Source organism: Oncorhynchus mykiss, chromosome 4 (assembly GCF_057628025.1).
Source record: "Oncorhynchus mykiss isolate SJ-2025 chromosome 4, ASM5762802v1, whole genome shotgun sequence".
Lineage (NCBI taxonomy): Eukaryota > Metazoa > Chordata > Actinopteri > Salmoniformes > Salmonidae > Oncorhynchus > Oncorhynchus mykiss.
The window spans coordinates 42,178,764-42,196,859 of record NC_143025.1 but is presented as its reverse complement, the minus strand read 5'-3'; the positions used below and the strand labels follow the sequence as shown (position 1 = coordinate 42,196,859).

General features: G+C 42.6%; 1 protein-coding gene across 1 annotated transcript in view; it reads right to left on the bottom strand.

The window, feature by feature from the left end:
- pik3r3b (phosphoinositide-3-kinase, regulatory subunit 3b (gamma)) overlaps positions 1-18,096 on the bottom strand; it is a 309,052-nt gene that overhangs the window by 127,380 nt on the left and 163,576 nt on the right. The gene's annotated exons all lie outside the window — the stretch shown is intronic.

Genomic DNA, 18,096 nt, shown 5'->3' with positions numbered 1-18,096 from the left:
CTGTAATGTAAATCTCATTACTGCATTGATTCATTTATTTATTTATTTAATATTGATGTCACAAATGTACCATTTGTACAGTTACCAACATTTATGAAAATGTATATAGGACCATTTGGAAAGAAACTATTCATATGTACTTTAGATGGTACCCACATTGATCGTGTCCCAGGTTATAAATATGTGGATTGACGAAAAGCTATCTTTCAAAAAGCACATTGAGGAGTTAGTTAAGAAGTTAATAATTAAAATGGGCTTCCTTTATATAGGAATAGGGCATGCCTTTTCATTAAATATCAGAAAACAAATCATTCTGTTGACATTCATACCGGTTATAGATGATGGTGTATTGTATTGAAACCATTGGATGCAGTTTATTACGGGTGACAGGTTCAGTGCACATCACTGCACTCTGTATCAGAGAGTAGGCTGGCCCGCTCTTGTGCAAACTTCCACCATAGCTTACTTCATGTTAACGTACAGTGGCTTGTGAAAGTATTCACCCCCTTGGCATTTTTCCAATTTTGTTGCCTTACAACCTGGAATTAAAATAGATTTTTGGGGGGTTTGTATCATTTGATTTACACAACATGCCTACCCCTCTTAAGATGCAAGATATGTTTTATGTTTTATTGTGAAACAAACAAGAAATAAGACAAAAAACAGAACTTGAGCATGAATAACTATTCACCCCCCCCCAAAGTCAATACTTTGTAGAGACACTTTTTGCAGCAATTACAGCTGCAAGTCTCTTGGGGTATGTCTCTATAAGCTTGGCACATCTAGCCACTGGGATTTTTGCCCATTCTTCAAGAAAAAACTATTGGATGGGTTCCGCTGGTGTACAGCAATCTTTAAGTAATACCACATATTCTCAATTGGATTGAGATCTGGGCTTTGACTAGGCCATTCCAAGACATTTAAATGGTCATTGTCCTGCTGGAAGGTGAACCTCCGTCCCAGTCTCACATCTCTGGAAGACTGAAACATGTTTCCCTCAAGAATGTCCCTGTATTTTTTAGCACTATTCCTTCAATTCTGACCAGTTTCCCAGTCCCTGCCGATGGAAAACATCCCCACAGCATGATGTTGGATGGTGTTCTCGGGGTGATGAGAGGTGTTGGATTTGTGCCAGACATAGCATTTTCCTTGATAGCCAAAAAGCTACATATTAGTTTTTGTTCATATGTTTGGGGAGTCTCTCACACACATTTTGGCGAACAACACAAGTTTGCTTATTTTTTTCTTTAAGCAATGGCTTTTTTCTGGCCACTCTTCCGTAAAGACCACCTCTGTGGAGTGTGTGGCTTAAAGTGGTCCTATGGACAGATACTCCAATCTCCACTGTGGAGCTCTGATTAATGCCCTCCTTGCCTGATCTGTGAGTTTTGGTGGGTGGCCCTCTCTTGGCAGGTTTGTTGTGGTGCAATATTCTTTCCATTTAAAATAATGGATTTAATGGTGCTCTGTGGGATATTAAACGTTTGTCCCTGACCTGTTCAGAGATCTCCTTGGTCTTCAAGGTGCCGCTTGCTTGGTGGTGCCCCTTGCTTAGTGGTGTTGCAGACTCTGGGGCCTTTCAGAACAGGTGTATATATATTGAGATCATGTGACAGATCATGTGACACTTAGAATGCACACAGGTGGACTTTATTTAACTAATTATGTGACTTCTGACGGTAATTGGTTGCACCAGATCTTATTTAGGGGCTTCATAGCAAAGGGGGTGAATACATATGCACGCACCACTTTTCCGTTGTTTATTTTTTAGAATACTTTTGAAAAAACTTATATTTTTAATTTCACTTCACCAATTTGGACTATTTTGTGTATGTCCATTACATCAAATCCAAATAAAAATACGTTTAAATTACAGGTTGCAATGCAACAAAATAGGAAAAACGCCAAGGGGGATGAATACTTTTGCAAGAAACTGTATGAGTCACCAGTCACAGAGATGGCTAACTCTACAGGTCCTATTGATCACTACAGAGTTTGTTAAATCTGCATTTAGTTTTTGTTGCACCCTGTATATGGAATGATCTACAGAGCTCTCTGTGTATCGATGCTCTGGGCCTCTAGGGTAGTTCAAGTTGTTAATGGAGGACCTCATTGTTGAGGAATGTTTTTGCTTCTTATATTGATTGTAATATCGTATGGTTTTATTACGTTATTTGTTTGAATGTTGTACATTTTATAAATTGTGTTCATGCAGTTATCCTTTGAAAAAGAGGCATTGGTCTCTATGGTATTCCCTTCCTGAAATAATGGGAACAAATTCTAACAATTGTGCGTACTGTACACACACAAAGCAGGTCAGGTCAAAGGTGACAGCTCAGAAAACAGATGGCCCCTATCCCTAACCCTTGACCTTAACCGATGCTGAAGCTTACATACTGCATTAGCTGCATAAACTGTAAAACTTCCAGCTCAAACAGTTTAACTGCTTTCCTTAATGATTTAATTGTTATTCCTGCTGATTTTTAAGACCAGCTCATAAAATACTGTAGCTTCATTGTGGAGTCACACTGTGACACCAATAAACACAAGGCTTTGTACAAAACCACCACAACAGAGACTATTCACAATCAACAAATCCTGCATATTACACAAATGATCCTGTGACTGTGTGTCTGTCTGTGTCTATGCATGCCCCTCATTGCCGATTGGCACAGTTGTAATGGTTTCTCTGTGACCATGATAAAGGGCCTTTGACGAGGCCTATCTCTTGGTTCGAGCAGTGCAGATTGGAGCCAGGACGGAGAAGGCCTGCCTGATTGGATAGAGAGTGGGATCCTCTCCCACTCTTTATAAAGTAATGAAATAGAAACTCTTTGGCCGGGGAATCCCTTTAGCTAACCATCCAGATTGCTCCTTGAAAACCCAATTAGATTAAGGCCAAAGCGGGGAATTAAAGTGTGGCATAGTCGCGTTGGGACGTATCGTCTAATTCACTTACTAGGCCTTGGCCTTCCTCTAGGTCTATAGTAGGGGTCAGGGCCCTCTTAAGCACTTCATGTGAATCTATACCACAATGGAGCCATTAACTGATTCACTGGACCAATGGCTGCCCTGCCCAGAGGGACCCTGGCTCTCTCTCTTTAGGGCTCTATGGCTGGGGTTGTATAAGGCTCAGTGGAGAGATGGTTCCAATTGCCTGTCTCTGTGGATCATATGATATGGCCATTTGGCCATCAGAAGTCATAGACAAGTAGTGAGGCCAAACAGTGAACAATGAGGACATTGAGACACTTTCATTTTCCCATAAGTGGTTTTGTAGGGTTGTTGTTGGGAGCAACCCCGAGTCATGCATGATGGAGTCAGGGGAGGACACTGTTAATGCATTTGAAACACAGTGATCCTCAATCTGAGATAGTCAGTTAGCTAGTAAGCATAACATCAATTACCTTTCATATAATCAAACCCCCAGCAAAAGGCCTCTATTCAAGATCCACTATTCAAATCTGTACACTTAATGTACTACAAGTAATGGGTAAGCCAGTCATAATGTAGCAGGGAGGGCAGGCACACTATATCATCCTGATCTCCCCTCCCACTGAGCATTAAATACGAGGAGAGAGGGTCTTTGTTCCAATACTAGTGGTGCATTAGAGAGAGAGAGAGAGAGAGAGAGAGAGAGAGAGAGAGAGAGAGAGAGAGAGAGAGAGAGAGAGAGAGAGAGAGAGAGAGAGAGAGAGAGAGAGAGAGAGAGAGAGAGAGAGAGAGAGAGAGAGAGAGAGAGAGAGAGAGAGAGAGAGAGAGAGAGAGAGAGAGAGAGAGAGAGAGAGAGAGAGAGAGAGAGAGAGAGAGAGAGAGAGACGCCATTGACTGGCCCATGGCTAAAGCTAAAGGCCCCCCGAGCATCCCATTGGTTCCTTCATTAACACCCTCCCCACACATACACACACACACACAATGAATTGGTGTCTACAGCCTGAAACGAATGCCCGTTAAATCATGTAAATGTTCCTTATAAGCCAGAATGTTTAATAAAATTACATATAAACTTACTCTGCCAGTTGTCTGTGCAATTTGTCCTTCAGCATATCCACAGGAAAGTATTGTTTACCCAACTTTTTAGAGAGCCGGTAGGTATATAGTTCGCTTTGGCACAGAGGTAAAAAATATATATATATATATTTGATATTCTGTTTTCCCTTGTCAATAGCTATTGAACCAAGCAGGTCAAGACAAAATTGCATATTCTGAGTCAGGGGAGAATGGAGAACAATCCACACTTTTTGGGGGGTCAATTCTAGATTTTTTGAAGATTTGAAATCTGAATATTTTTTTAAACAATTTACACACAAAAATGTTGATTGTTCTCCATCCTCCCCTGATTCAGAATATAATATTTTCATTGTCATGGCAAGTTTGGTTCAATAGCTATTGACAAGAGAGTATCTGTGCCAAACCAAGCCATATACCTAACCTCCGGTTCTCTAAAAATATACCTAAACAATACTTTCCTGTGGATATTTTGGTGGTAAGTGTTCATGCTTACTTTATTAAAACTGAACACTAATAACAAAATAACAAAGGGAATCACCGAAAAAGTCCTGAAAGGTGCAAAACATTAAACAGAAATTAACTACCCACAAAAACCCTGTGGGTAAAAGCTACCTAAGAATGGTTCTTAATCAGAGACAATGATAGACAGCTGTCCATTATTGAGAACCATATCCGGCCAAAACAAAGAAATACAAACACATAGAAAACGGAACATAGAATGCCCACCCAAATCACACCCTGACCAAACCAAAATAGTGACATAAAAAGCTCTAAGGTCAGTGCGTGACAGACACTTTGTTTAGCTTGGTACCTAGCTCTGTATGATATGAAAGACACTGTGTGATAATGTTACTGTACTTTTACACTGAGTATACCAAATATTAAGTTGCACCCCACCCCATTTTGCCCTCAGAATAGCCGTGCATGTCAATTCAGAGAAGTTCTAGAGCAGTGAATGCCCTACATATTACACTCTTGAATAATTCAACAATTCACAAACAAGTGCAGTCATTTAAATTGTTATTTAAACTTATGGAAGAAGGTACTCTGGTCAGATGAGACACAAATGTAGCTTTTTGGCCATCAAGGAAAATGCTATGTCTGGTGCAAACCCAACACCTCTCATCACCCCGAGAAAACCATCCAACATCATGCTGTGGGGATGTTTTTCATCGGCAGGGACTGGGAAACTGGTCAGAATTGAAGGAATGATGTATGTTGCTAAATACATGGAAATTCTTGAGGAAACCTTTTTCAGTCTTCCAGAAATTTGAAACTGGGACGGAGGTTCACCTTCCAGCAGAACAATGACCCTAAGCATACTGCTTCATTAGAGTGGTTTAAGGGGAAACATTTAAATGTCTTGGAATGGCCTAGTCAAAGCACAGACCTCAATCCAATTGAGAGTCTGTGGTATGATTTAAAGATTGCTGGGGAAAAACCCCAGTGGCTAGATGTGCCAAGCTTATGGAGACATACCCCAAGAGACTTGCAGTTGTAATTACTGCAAAAGGTGGCTCCTTAAAGTATTGGCTTTTGGGGGTGAGTAGTTTTGTAAATAGCTCAAGTTTTCATTTTTTGTCTCATTTCTTGTTTGTTTCACAATAAAACATATTTTGCATCTTTAAAGTGGTAGGCATGTTCTGTAAATCAAATGATACAACCCCCCAAAAAATCTATTCCAGGTTATAAGGCAAAAACATTTGAAAAATGTGAAGGGGGGTAAATACTTTCGCAAGCAAATGTATGAAGTTGTGGGGGTGCATGATTGTGTGTACGCCCATCTCCAGAGGACCATGAAAGCCAGTGATATGCGTGTATGCAGTCACCCGTATGTGTGGTGGGGCAGCTGGGTTATCATTACCTGTGGTCTTCAAAACACACACACACACACATTCTACCGTCACACTGACACCCCAACACACAGACACACACTACATACGTCCACACACACATAACATGTGCCCACATACACACTGACGCCACATACACACTCACACACACTCATCACATGCCTGCTACTACTGTATATTGCCTATCCTGTTGCCTAGTCACTTTACCCCTACCTATATGTACATAGCTACCTCAATTACCCCTGCATATCACCTCGGTACTGGTAGTGCCTGTATATAGCAATGTTATTTGACACAGACACTCACACACACAAACACACACAGTCATGGACCAATTATGTCCCTCCAGTCACCTATTAAGACCTAGGGTAAGAGAGAGTATCTTTTTCTAGAAATGTGGAGTGAAAATGTCTACTATTTTTATATATCTCCATCTTTATAATATCCGGCAGATTTAATGGCTTCATATAAAGTGCCCTTGACCTTGGGGCTGGAGGCTGATACATCCTCATAACGTGAGACCAAAACTTTCCATGTGGTTGAGCCTGAGCCCTCTGCTAGCTACAGTATTATCTGATAAACTGCATGGAAGACCCAACTGCTGGGCTGCTGGCATTGGGTCACTTAGTTGGGTTGTTTTATTTTAAAACTGCTGGGTTATTGAAACATGACCCAGCAGGTCAGATCAGAAGACTGGAGGCATGGCTTTGAAGAAGCATTGTTTTCAGATAGTTATTTTTGGTCACTCGTGAGAGTAAATGTCATTAAAGGTTCATCTGTTCTGTTATTGACATTTTATTCAATTAGCAGATAAGCTTATCCATACATTATCATAATCCCCCTCCATACTGGTTCCCCAAGGGAATTGAACCAACAACCCTGGCATTGCTCTACCAACTGAACCATCACATGTTAAGTAAGGTTGAATACTGACAAATATGGCTTAGTTCATAAAGAGCCTATGCATTTCAATGTTTGGGATATGTAAATAATACATATCCTAACATTGTATCTCAAATAATAATGTCATTAAATTTATATTAGAATCTGTAATGTGCTAAAACATTCAAGGAAATTGAAATGTGCAGTGTACAATCTTAACATGATGAACAGGAATGACATTTACTCTCAAGGGTGGCCAAAAATAACTATCTGGAAACCACGCCCCTAATAGGCCATGCCTCCTGGCCGACAGTTTTCCAGTTAAAACCAAACCTTTTATGGGTTCATGGTAGAATCTTAATTTTCATTTTAACATTGTTATTAAGTTGGGTGTGTGCACATCATTATGTTTTAATGTCATAGGCCTACAAGTATATCTTAACTGACAGACCATATAAAAAAACTCAATTTTAGAACTTGAACCAGATGTTTAAATCTTCAGAACCACGTGCTGCCTAACTCTGTACAAGTCTCTATGCTTATTTCTATCTTGTTTAACCTTTATTTGACCAAGAACATCATCGGCTCAGTTCTCTCCTAGTGATGAAACACCTGGTTTTCCACAGGGTATGTCCACTCACTCACTCACTCACTCACTCCAGCCAGAGGCTAAGTGTGTCCAGGCTAAGCTCCTGATACATTCTGACTTCTGTAAACAGCTTAAGAGCACTCACGTCATATTAATTAGGAATTCATTTATTTGTCATTTAATGATTCAGGTGAAAGGAAAGCAGTTTATGATCGATTGGAAAAAGGTTTACCTGCTTAACACATGGAAAAGGATATGAACAAGTTTTCAATTGAACTTGGCTCGAGGTAAAGAGAGAGCGAGAGAGAGAGAGGGGGGAGCATAGGACAGAGTGGGAGACAGGAGAAAGAGAGAGGGAGAGGATAAAGAAAGAGGTGAGAAGAGAAAGAGAAGAGAAAGGACAGAGAAGAGAGGGCGAGAGAGGGACTGAGAAAGAGAGGGAAAAAATAACAGGTTTGTAAATGGGGTAGAGTCAGGACAAGATGGTACAAGAGGAGTGAGAGATACACTACCGTTCAAAAGTTTGGGGTCACTTAGAAATGTCCTTGTTTTTAAAAGAAAAGAAAATGTTTTTGTCCATTAAAATAACATAACATTTGTCAGAAATAGAGTGTAGACATTGTTAATGTTGTAAATGACTATTGTAGCTGGAATAGGCTGATGGAATAGGCATACATTATCAGCAAACACCACTCCTGTGTTCCAATGCCACGTTGTGTTAGTTAATCCAAGTTTATCATTTTATAAGGCTAATTGATCATGAGGAAATCCTTTTGCAATTATGTTAGCACAGCTGAAAACGGTTGGTCTGATTATCTCCTTATGGCTGCCATCCCGTTTACGGGATAATTGTCATCAACAACCGCTGAATTGCATAGCGCCACATTCAAACAATATTTATATTCATGAAATCACAAGAGCAATATAGGAAAACACAGTTTAGTCATTTGTTAATCCACCTGTCATGTCAGATTTTGAAAATATGCTTTACAGCGAAAGCAATCCAATGCTTTTGTGTAAGTTTATCGATCGCTCAACAAAACATTACGTACATCTAGCATCAAGTAGCTTGGTCACGAAAATCAGAAAAGCAATCAAATTAATCGTTTACATTTGATGATCTTCGGATGTTTTCACTCACGAGACTCCCAGTTACACAATAAATGTACCTTTTGTTCCATAAAGATTATTTTTATATCCAAAATACCTCCGTTTGTTTGGCGCGTTATGTTCAGAAATCCTCAGGAAAGAGCGGTCATGACAACGCAGACAAATTCCAAATAGTTTCTGTAAAGTCCACAGAAACGTAGCAATTTTTTTTTATAATCAATCCTCAGTTTGTTTTTAAAATGCATAATCGATAATATATCAACCGCAACTGTCTTTATCAGTAGGAGAGGGAGAGACAATGGCTGCCCAAACTCTGTTACGCAAACAAAACGTTGCTGGCACCAGGCCATACAATGACACGATGTTATCGTTCGTGCTCATTTTTCTAAATAAAAGCCTGAAACTATGTCTAAAGACTGTTGACATCTTGAGGAAGCGATGGGAAAAGGAATCTGGTTGATATCCCTTTAAATGGAGCAAAGGCAGGCTATGGAACATGGAGTTTTCAAAATAAAGCCACTTCCTGGTTTAATTTTCCTCAGGGTTTTGCCTGCAATATCAGTTCTGTTATACTCACAGACAATATTTTGACAGATTTGGAAACTTTATAGTGTTTTCTATCCAATACTAATAGTAATATGCATATATAAGCAACTGAGACTGAGGAACAGGCCGTTTAGTTTGGGCAACTTATTCATCCAAGCTACTCAATACTGCCCCCCAGCAATAAGAAGTTAACCTCTTGAACCTCTGGGGGCAGTATTTCATTTTTGGATGAAAAACGTTCCCGTTTTAAACAAGATATTTTGTCACGAAAAGATGCTCGACTATGCATATAATTGACAGCTTTGGAAAGAAAACACTGACGTTTCCAAAACTGCAAAGATATTGTCTGTGAGTGCCACAGAACTAATGCTACAGGCGAAACCAAGATGAAATTTCATACATGAAGTGAGACAGATTTTTGAGGCGCTGTGTTCCAATGTCTCCTTATATGGCTGTGAATGCGCAAGGAGAGAGCCTACACTTTGTCATTTCCCCAAGGTGTTTGCAGCATTGTGACGTATTTGTAGGCATATCATTGGAAAATTGACCATAAGAGACTACATTTACCAGGTGTCCGCTCGGTGTCCTCCGTCGGAACTATTGCGTAATCTCCAGGTGCGCGCATTTTTCCATTTTGAACAGAGGAGAAACCAAACTGCCACGAGTGACTTATCATCGAATAGATATGTGAAAAACACCTTGAGGATTGATTCTAAACAACGTTTGCCATGTTTCTGTCGATATTATGGAGTTAATTCGGAAAAGAGTTTGCGTTGTAATGACTGAATTTTCTGTTTTTTTTCTCAGCCAAACGTGATGAACAAAACGGAGCGATTTCTCCTACACAAAGAATCTTTTTGGAAAAACTGAACATTTGCTATCTAACTGAGCGTCTCCTCATTGAAAACATCCGAAGTTCTTCAAAGGTAAATGATTTTATTTGAATGCTTTTCTTGTTTTTGTGAAAATGTTGCCTGCTGAATGCTAATTACGCTCCCGGATACGGGTTTGCTCGTGAATACAGCCTCAAGCTCATTACCATAACGCAACGTTAAGTATTCATGAAAATCGCAAATGAAATGAAATAAATATGCTAGCTCTCAAGCTTAGCCTTTTGTTAACAACACTGTCATCTCAGATTTTCAAAATATGCTTTTCAACCATAGCAAAACAAGCATTTGTGTAACAGTATTGATAGCTAGCGTAGCATTTAGCGTAGAATTCAGCGGGCAACATTTTCTGAAAAACAAGAGAAGCATTCAAATAAAATAATTTACCTTTGAAGAACTTCGGATGTTTTCAATGAGGAGACTGTTAGATAGCAAATTTTCAGTTTTTCCAAAAAGATTCTTTGTGTAAGAGAAATCGCTCCGTTTTGTTCATCACATTTGGCTACAAAAAAAAAAACAAATTCAGTCATCAAAACGCCAAACTTTTTTCCAAATTAACTCCATAATATCGACTGAAACATGGCAAACGTTGTTTAGAATCAATCCTCAAGGTGTTTTTCACATATCTCTTCGATGATATATCGTTCGTGGAAGTCTGGTTTCACCTCTGAATCACATGGAAGAATGCTTGCAGCTGAAGATTACGCACCAATTTCGACAAAGGACACCAGGCGGACACCTGGTAAATGTAGTCTCTTATGGTCAATCTTCCAATGATATGCCTACAAATACGTCACAATGCTGCAAACACCTTGGGGAAACGACAGAAAGTGTAGGCTCATTCCTTGCGCATTCACAGCCATATAAGGAGACAATGGAAAACAGCACCTCAAAAATGTTGCTCACTTCCTGTTTGAAGTTTCATCTTGGTTTCGCCTGTAGCATCAGTTCTGGGGCACTCACAGACAATATCTTTGCAGATTTGGAAATGTCAGAGTGTTTTCTTTCCAAAGCTGTCAATTATATGCATAGTCGAGCATCTTTTCGTGACAAAATATTGCGCTTAAAACGGAAACGTTTTTCATCCAAAAAATGAAATACTGCCCCCAGAGGTTCAAGAGGTTAAAGAAGCAATAAAACTGTCCTTCTTTAGACTAGTTGAGTATCTAGAGCATCAGCATTTGTGGGTTCGATTACAGGCTCAAAATAGCCAGAAACAAAGAACTTTCTTCTGAAACTCATCAGTCTATTCTTGTTCTGAGAAATGAAGGCTATTCCATGCGAGAAATTACCAAGAAACTGAAGATCTCGTACAACGCTGCGTACTATTCCCTTCACAGAACAGCGCAAACTGAATCTAACCAGAATAGAAAGCGGAGTGGTGCACATCTGAGCAAGAGGACAAGTACATTAGAGTGTCTAGTTTGAGAAACAGATGCCTCACAAGTCCTCAACTGGCAGCTTCATGAAATAGTACCCACAAAACACCAGTCTCAACGTCAACAGTAAAGAGGCGACTCCGGGATGCTGGCCTTCTAGGCAGAGTTGCAAAGAAAAAGCCATATCTCAGACTGTCCAAAAAAAAGAAAAGATTAAGATGAGCAAAAGAACGCAGACACCGGACAGAGGAACTCTGCCTAGAAGGCCAGCATCCCGGAGTCGCCTCTTCACTGTTGACTTTGAGACAGGTGTAGATATGTAGATAGGGATGGATGGGCAAAGCGAGAAAGGGGTAGGGGAAAAAAGAGAGCACAAGCAAAAGATTTCTAATTATAATAATTTGGAGGGTGCTTATATTTGATTTCACATGTACCATTGTGTATTAACACGCATGTGCGAACTGGAAAGTTTTTTTTGCATATCCCAACTCCCCGAGACACTCTTTGAGTGGCTTCACGGCCAGAGTCTCTCTGTGCGTGTGCGTGTGTGTGTGTGTGTGTGTGTGTGTGTGTGTAAAACGTACCCATCTGACAGTCTGTTAAACATGTGATTTTTTGGGGAGGTAGAGAGGTGGTCGGTCGACCCAGGGAGAGTGCCAGAGCCAGCCTGGGAGTCAAAGAACAGTGCGAGGAGGGATACCGGAGAATGGAGTTGGTAAGGTGTATGCGGCAACACAGGCTTTTGGAAGAGGTGTCACCAGTCCGGTGCAATCTGTGCCGGTCCCACGCATCAGGCCTCCAGTGCACCTCCCCAGTCCGGTACGTCCTGTGTCTCCTCCTCGTACTCGCCCTGAAGTACATGTCCTGTGCCTGCTCCCCGCACTCGCCCTAATGTACGCCTCCACAGCCCAGTACGTCCTGTGCTATTCTCCTTGCACTCGCCCTGAAGTGCGTGTCACCAGTCCGGTGCCACCTGTACGGGCCCCACGCATCAGGCCTCCAGTGCGCCTCCCCAGTCTAGTACGTCCTGTGCCTGCTCCTCGCACTCGCCCTGAAGTGCTTGTCACCAGTCCGGTACCACCAGTGCCGGCCCCACGCCCCAGGCTTCCTACAACAACCCCTAGTCCAGAGCCGCCTGCGACGGTTCCCAGTCCAGAGCCTCCAGCGATGGTTCCCAGTCCAGAGCCTCCAGCGATGGTTCCCAGTCCAGTGCCTCCTGCGATTGTTCACAGTCCGGAGCCTCCGGCGACGGGGGTGACCTTGATAATATATTGTTAAAACGAGAGGATGCCTGGATCTTTAATTTAAAGACCCCCCTTGCGCCCTTCGGTCTCAACGTAGACTTTGATCTGAAGCCATTATTGTGATTGTGACTTTGCCATTGTAATTGTTTGTAAACTTGTGTAGTCAAATTAATCTATGATTGTATGCTATCCATTTGTTGTTTGTATGCTGTTCTTTGTATGATTTTAATATTAGATTATTAACCAATGATATTAGGCCACTCTTGGCCAGGATTACAGACACCTGTGTCTTTTGACATTATATAAACAAGTCATCCAGCAGTGTTTGTGATTATACCCTGATGAAGACAGCTTGGCTGTCGAAACGTTGGTAATTACATTTTTGCATCTGAGCTCCTAGTGTGTTTTATTTTCAAGTTTTCTACTCCGCTAGCCAGCACCTCATCTTAATAGGTGTGCATTTCTTTTTCTTCTAGATCCTCCGGCGACGGTTTTCAGCCCGAAACCTCCAGCGATGGTTCACTGTCCAGAACCTCCAGCAACGGTTCGCAGTCCGGAGCCTCCAGCGGGGGTTCCCAGTCCGGAGCCTCCAGCGGGTGTTCCCAGTCCGGAGCCTCCAGCGGGGGTTCCCAGTCCGGAGCCTCCAGCGGGGGTTCCCAGTCCGGAGCCTCCAGCGGGGGTTCCCAGTCCGGAGCCTCCGGTGACGATCCACGGTCCGGAGCCTCCAGCGACAATCAACGGTCCGGAGTTTCCTGTGACGATACACGGTCCGGTTCCTCCGGCAACGATCCACGGCCCAGTTCACCCGGCGACGATCCACGGTCCGGTTCCTCCGGTGACGATCCACAGTCCAGAACCGTCTGCGACAATCTACAGTCCAGAGCCGTCTGCGACGATCTACTGTCCGGAGTCCCCAGTGACGATCTACGGTCCGGAGTCCCCGGCGACGATCTATGGTCCGGAGTCCCCGGCGATGATCCATGTTTATATTCCTCCGGCGATGATTCATGGTCCGGAGCTTCCGGCAACGATCGCCGCACCAGAGGCGTCACCGAAGTTGGCGGAGCCACGAGCGGAGCGGGGTCTGCGTCCCGCACCGGAGCCGCCACCGAGGGTAGATGCCCACCCGGACTCTCCCCTATGGGTTCAGGTTTGCGGCCGGAGTCCGCACCTTTGGGGGGGGGGGGGGTACTGTCACGCCCTGACCTTAGAGATCCTTTTTATTCTCTATTTTGGTTAGGTAAGGGTGTGACTAGGGTGGGTACTCTAGTTTTTGCATTTTTATGTTGGCCTGGTATGTTTCCCAATCAGAGGCAGCTGTCTATCATTGTCTCTGATTGGGGATCATATTTAGGCAGCCTTTTACCACTTGTTGTTTGTGGGATCTTGTTCTTGTATAGTTGCTTTTGAGCCCTACAAGTTAATTAATAAGTCAAATTAATCTATGATCGTATGCTATCCATTTGTTGTTTGTATGCTGTTCTTTGTATGATTTTAATATTAGATTATTAACCAATGATATTAGGCCACTCTTGGCCAGGATTACAGACACCGTTTCGTCGTTTACTCTTTCTTGTTTTGTTGCTGGTTTTCATTAATAAAAATTATTAACCTACCCCACGCTGCATCTAGGTCCGACCATCCTTACCATGACGAACGTGACAGGTTGTAATGCAACAAAATAGGAAAAACGCCAAGGGGGATGAATACTTTTAGAAGGCACTGTAAGTGTTTAGAGACAGGCTAGTGTATTGTTTAGAGAAAATGATTGATATTATGAGCTTCTTTTGAGAAAAAAGATCAGTCAACAAAGTGAATGGGCTGGGGAGCTGCAGAAGGTGTGAAAAGTATTAGGAGGATAGTTCTTACACAGTATGCATTGTTGTGTATGGAACATTTAGGAGAAATTGCACTTCTCAATGGCTCTCATACACAACAATACATGTACTATCTCTAAGCATGCCCAAAACCCGCTTCCTCATCTCGAAGACCTGTCTGTAAATGTCCCATTGACTTTTACAGCTCATTCTTGTCAATAGTAGCCCTTGGCAGGGGTATGTTTGTAGACATGTCTTTGTATTGTGTTTTAAGAATTGTGTTTTAAGAGAAGAATAAGGTGGTTACTCATTACTGATGTTGATTTTATGTCTTTCAGTGTCCCTTGCATTGTCCCTTGCAGGTTTCTGTCCCACAATCTTTTGTGGGATGCCGGAGAAGATGGCTGACGTTTTACGTGTTCCTAACCAACTGTGCCATTTTGTTCGTTTTTTCGCATTGTTTGTAACTTATTTTTTTACTTATATTGTACATAATGTTGCTGCTATCGTCTCTTATGACAGAAAATAACTTCAGGACATAAGAACAGAGATTACTCACCCCGACTGGAAGAATAATTTTTCTTTAACGAGTCCGAAGGGAAGGATAAACTGCTTTCTCAGGAACGGGCCCAAATCCCCGTCATTTGCGTGAAGAAAATACTTGTTTCGTAGGCTGAATAAACTCTCACTGTCATCCGTTCTATTGGCAAACGTGCAATCATTGAAAAATATAATGGATGACCTACGATCAAGATTATGCTACCTACGGAACATTAAAAACTGTAATATCTTATGTTTCACTAAGTCATGGCTGAACAACGATTTGCCATGCATCGGCAGGGCAGAGAAGCTACATCTGGTAAGACGAGGGGTCAGTTTGTCAATAGCAGCTGGTGCGCAATTAAGAAGTCTTGAGGTATTGCTCGCCTGAGTACCTTATGATAAGCTCTGGACCACACTATCTACCAAGAGAGTTCTCATCTATATTATTTGTAGCAGTCTATTTACCACCACAAACCAATGCTGGCACTAAGACTGCACTCAACCAGCTGTATAAGTCCATAAGCAAACAAGAAAATGCTCATCCAGAAGCGGCACTCCTAATGGCCGGGGACTTTAATGCAGAAAAACTCTAGACCATGTTTACTCCACACACAGAGATGCATACAAAGCTCTCCCCCATCCTCCATTTGGCAAATCTGACCATAATTCTACCCTCCTGATTCCTGCTTACAAGCAAAAACTAAAGCAGGAAGTACCAGTGACTCGCTCAGTACAGAAGTTGTCAGTGGAGGCAGATGCTATGCTACAGGAATGTTTTGCTTGCACAGACTGGAATATGTTCCTCAATTCATCAAATGGCATTGAGGAGAACACCACCTCAGTCATCGGCTTCATCAATAAGTGCATCAACGACGTCGTCCCCACAGTGACCGTACGTGCATATCCCAACCAGAAGTCATGGATTACAGGCAACATCTGCATCGAGCTAAAGGCTAGAGCTGTCACTTTCAAGGAGTGGGACACTAATCCGGATGCTTATAAGAAATCCTGCTATGCCCTCAGACGAACCATCAAACAAGCAAAGCGTCAATACAGGATTAAGATTGAATCCTAGTACACCAGCTCTGATGCTCATCGGATGTGGCAGGGTTTAAATACTATTATGGAATACCAAGGGAAGCCCAGCCGCGAGCTGCCCAGTGACGCAAGCCTACCAGACGAACTTAATGCCTTTTATGCACGCTTCAAGACAACCAACACTGATGTATGTATGAGAGCACCAGCTGTTCTGGATGACTGTGTGATAACGCTCTCAGTAGCCGATGTGAGCAAGACCTTTAAACAGGTCAACATTCAAAGCTGTGGGGCCAGACGGTTTACCAGGACGTGTACTCAAAGCATGACCAACTGGCAAGTGTCTTCACTGATATTTTCATACTCTTCCTGACCGAGTCTGTAATACCTAAATGTTTCAAGCAGACCACCATAGTCCCTGTGCCCAAGGAAGTGAAAGTAACCTGCCTAAATGGTTACCGCAACCCATAGCACTCACGTCGGTAACCATGAAGTGCTTTGAAATGCTCATGGCTCACATCAACAGCATACTCCCGGATACCCTAGACACACTCCAATTTGCATAACGCCCCAACAGATCCACAGATGTAGCAATCTCAATCACACTCCAAACTGCCCTTTCTCTCCTGGACAAAAGGAACACCTATGTGAGAATGCTTCTTATTGACTACAGCTCAGCGTTCAACACCATAGTGCTCACAAAGCTCATCACTAAGCTAAGGACCCTGGGACTAAACACCTCCCTCTGAAACTGGATCCTGGACCTCCTGACGGGCCGCCCCCAGGTGGTAAGGATAGGCATGCTATGCTGATCCTCAACACTGGGGCCCTTCAGGGATATGTGCTTAGTCCCCTCCTGTACTCCGTGTTCACCCACGACTGCATGGCCAAACACGACTCCAACACCATCATTAAGTTTGCTGACAACACAACAGTGATAGGCCTGATCACCAACAACGATAAGATAGCCTATAGGGAGGAGGTCAGAGACCTGGCAGTGTGGTGCCAGGACAACAACCTCTGTCTCAATGTGAGCAAGACAAAGGAGCTGATCGTTGACTATAGGAGAAGGTGGGCTGAACAGGCCCCAATTAACATCGATGGGGCTGTAGTGTAGCGGGTTCAGAGTTTCAAGTTCCTTGGTGTCCACATCACCAACAAACTATCATGGTCCAAACACACCAACACAGTCATATAGAGGGCATGACAACACCATATCCCCCTCAGGAGACTGAAAATATTTGGCATGGGTCCCCAGACCCTCAAAAAGTTCTACAGCTGCACCATCGAGAGCATCCTGACCAGTTGCATCACCACCTGGTATGGTATCTGCTTGGCATAAGACCTCAAGGCGACACAGAGGGTAGTGCGTATGGCCCAGTACATCACTGGGGCCAAGCTTCCTGCCATCCAGGACCTCTATACCATGTGTCAGAGGAAAGCCCCCAAAATTGTCAAAGACCTCAGTCTCCGAAGTCATAGACTGTTTTCTTTGCTACCGCATGACAAACGGTACCGGAGTGCCAAGTCTAGGACCAAAAGGGTCCTTAACAGCTTCTATCCCCAAGCCATAAGACTACTGAACAATTATTCAAATGGCCACCGGATTATTTACATTGACACCCCCCTCCCCCTCCATTTGTTTTTTACACTGCTGCTACTGGCTGTTTATTATCTATGCATAGTCACTTCACCCCTTCCTACATGTACAAATTACCTTGACTAACCGGTACCCCCTGTATATATCCTCGTTATTGTTATTTATTTTGTTACTTTTTAATAATTTTTTACTTTAGTTTATTTGGTAAATATTTTCGTAACTCTTTCTTGAACTGCGCTGTTGGTTAAGGGTTTGTAAGTAAGCATTTCAAGGTAAGGTCTACACGTTGTATTTGGCACATGTGACAAATACATTTTTATTTGATTTGTTCCAAGGTGTGTCACATGCTCGTGTACTCACAATGCAGCTGCTTTTGGGTATATTTCAGCAGGGCACTGTGGAAGGACTCCACTAACCTGAGTTTTACAGCGAGAAAGGGTAAAAAGAGAAAAGGGGTAGACTAAATTGATTACATGGTCTGGATGGTACTCTGTGGTCCTCAGGCTACCTCTACTCACATGTAATGTCATAACACAAACACATACAAACACTTAGCTTCACTTTAGCTTCACGTTGTGCAGAGCTAGAGGTGGAATC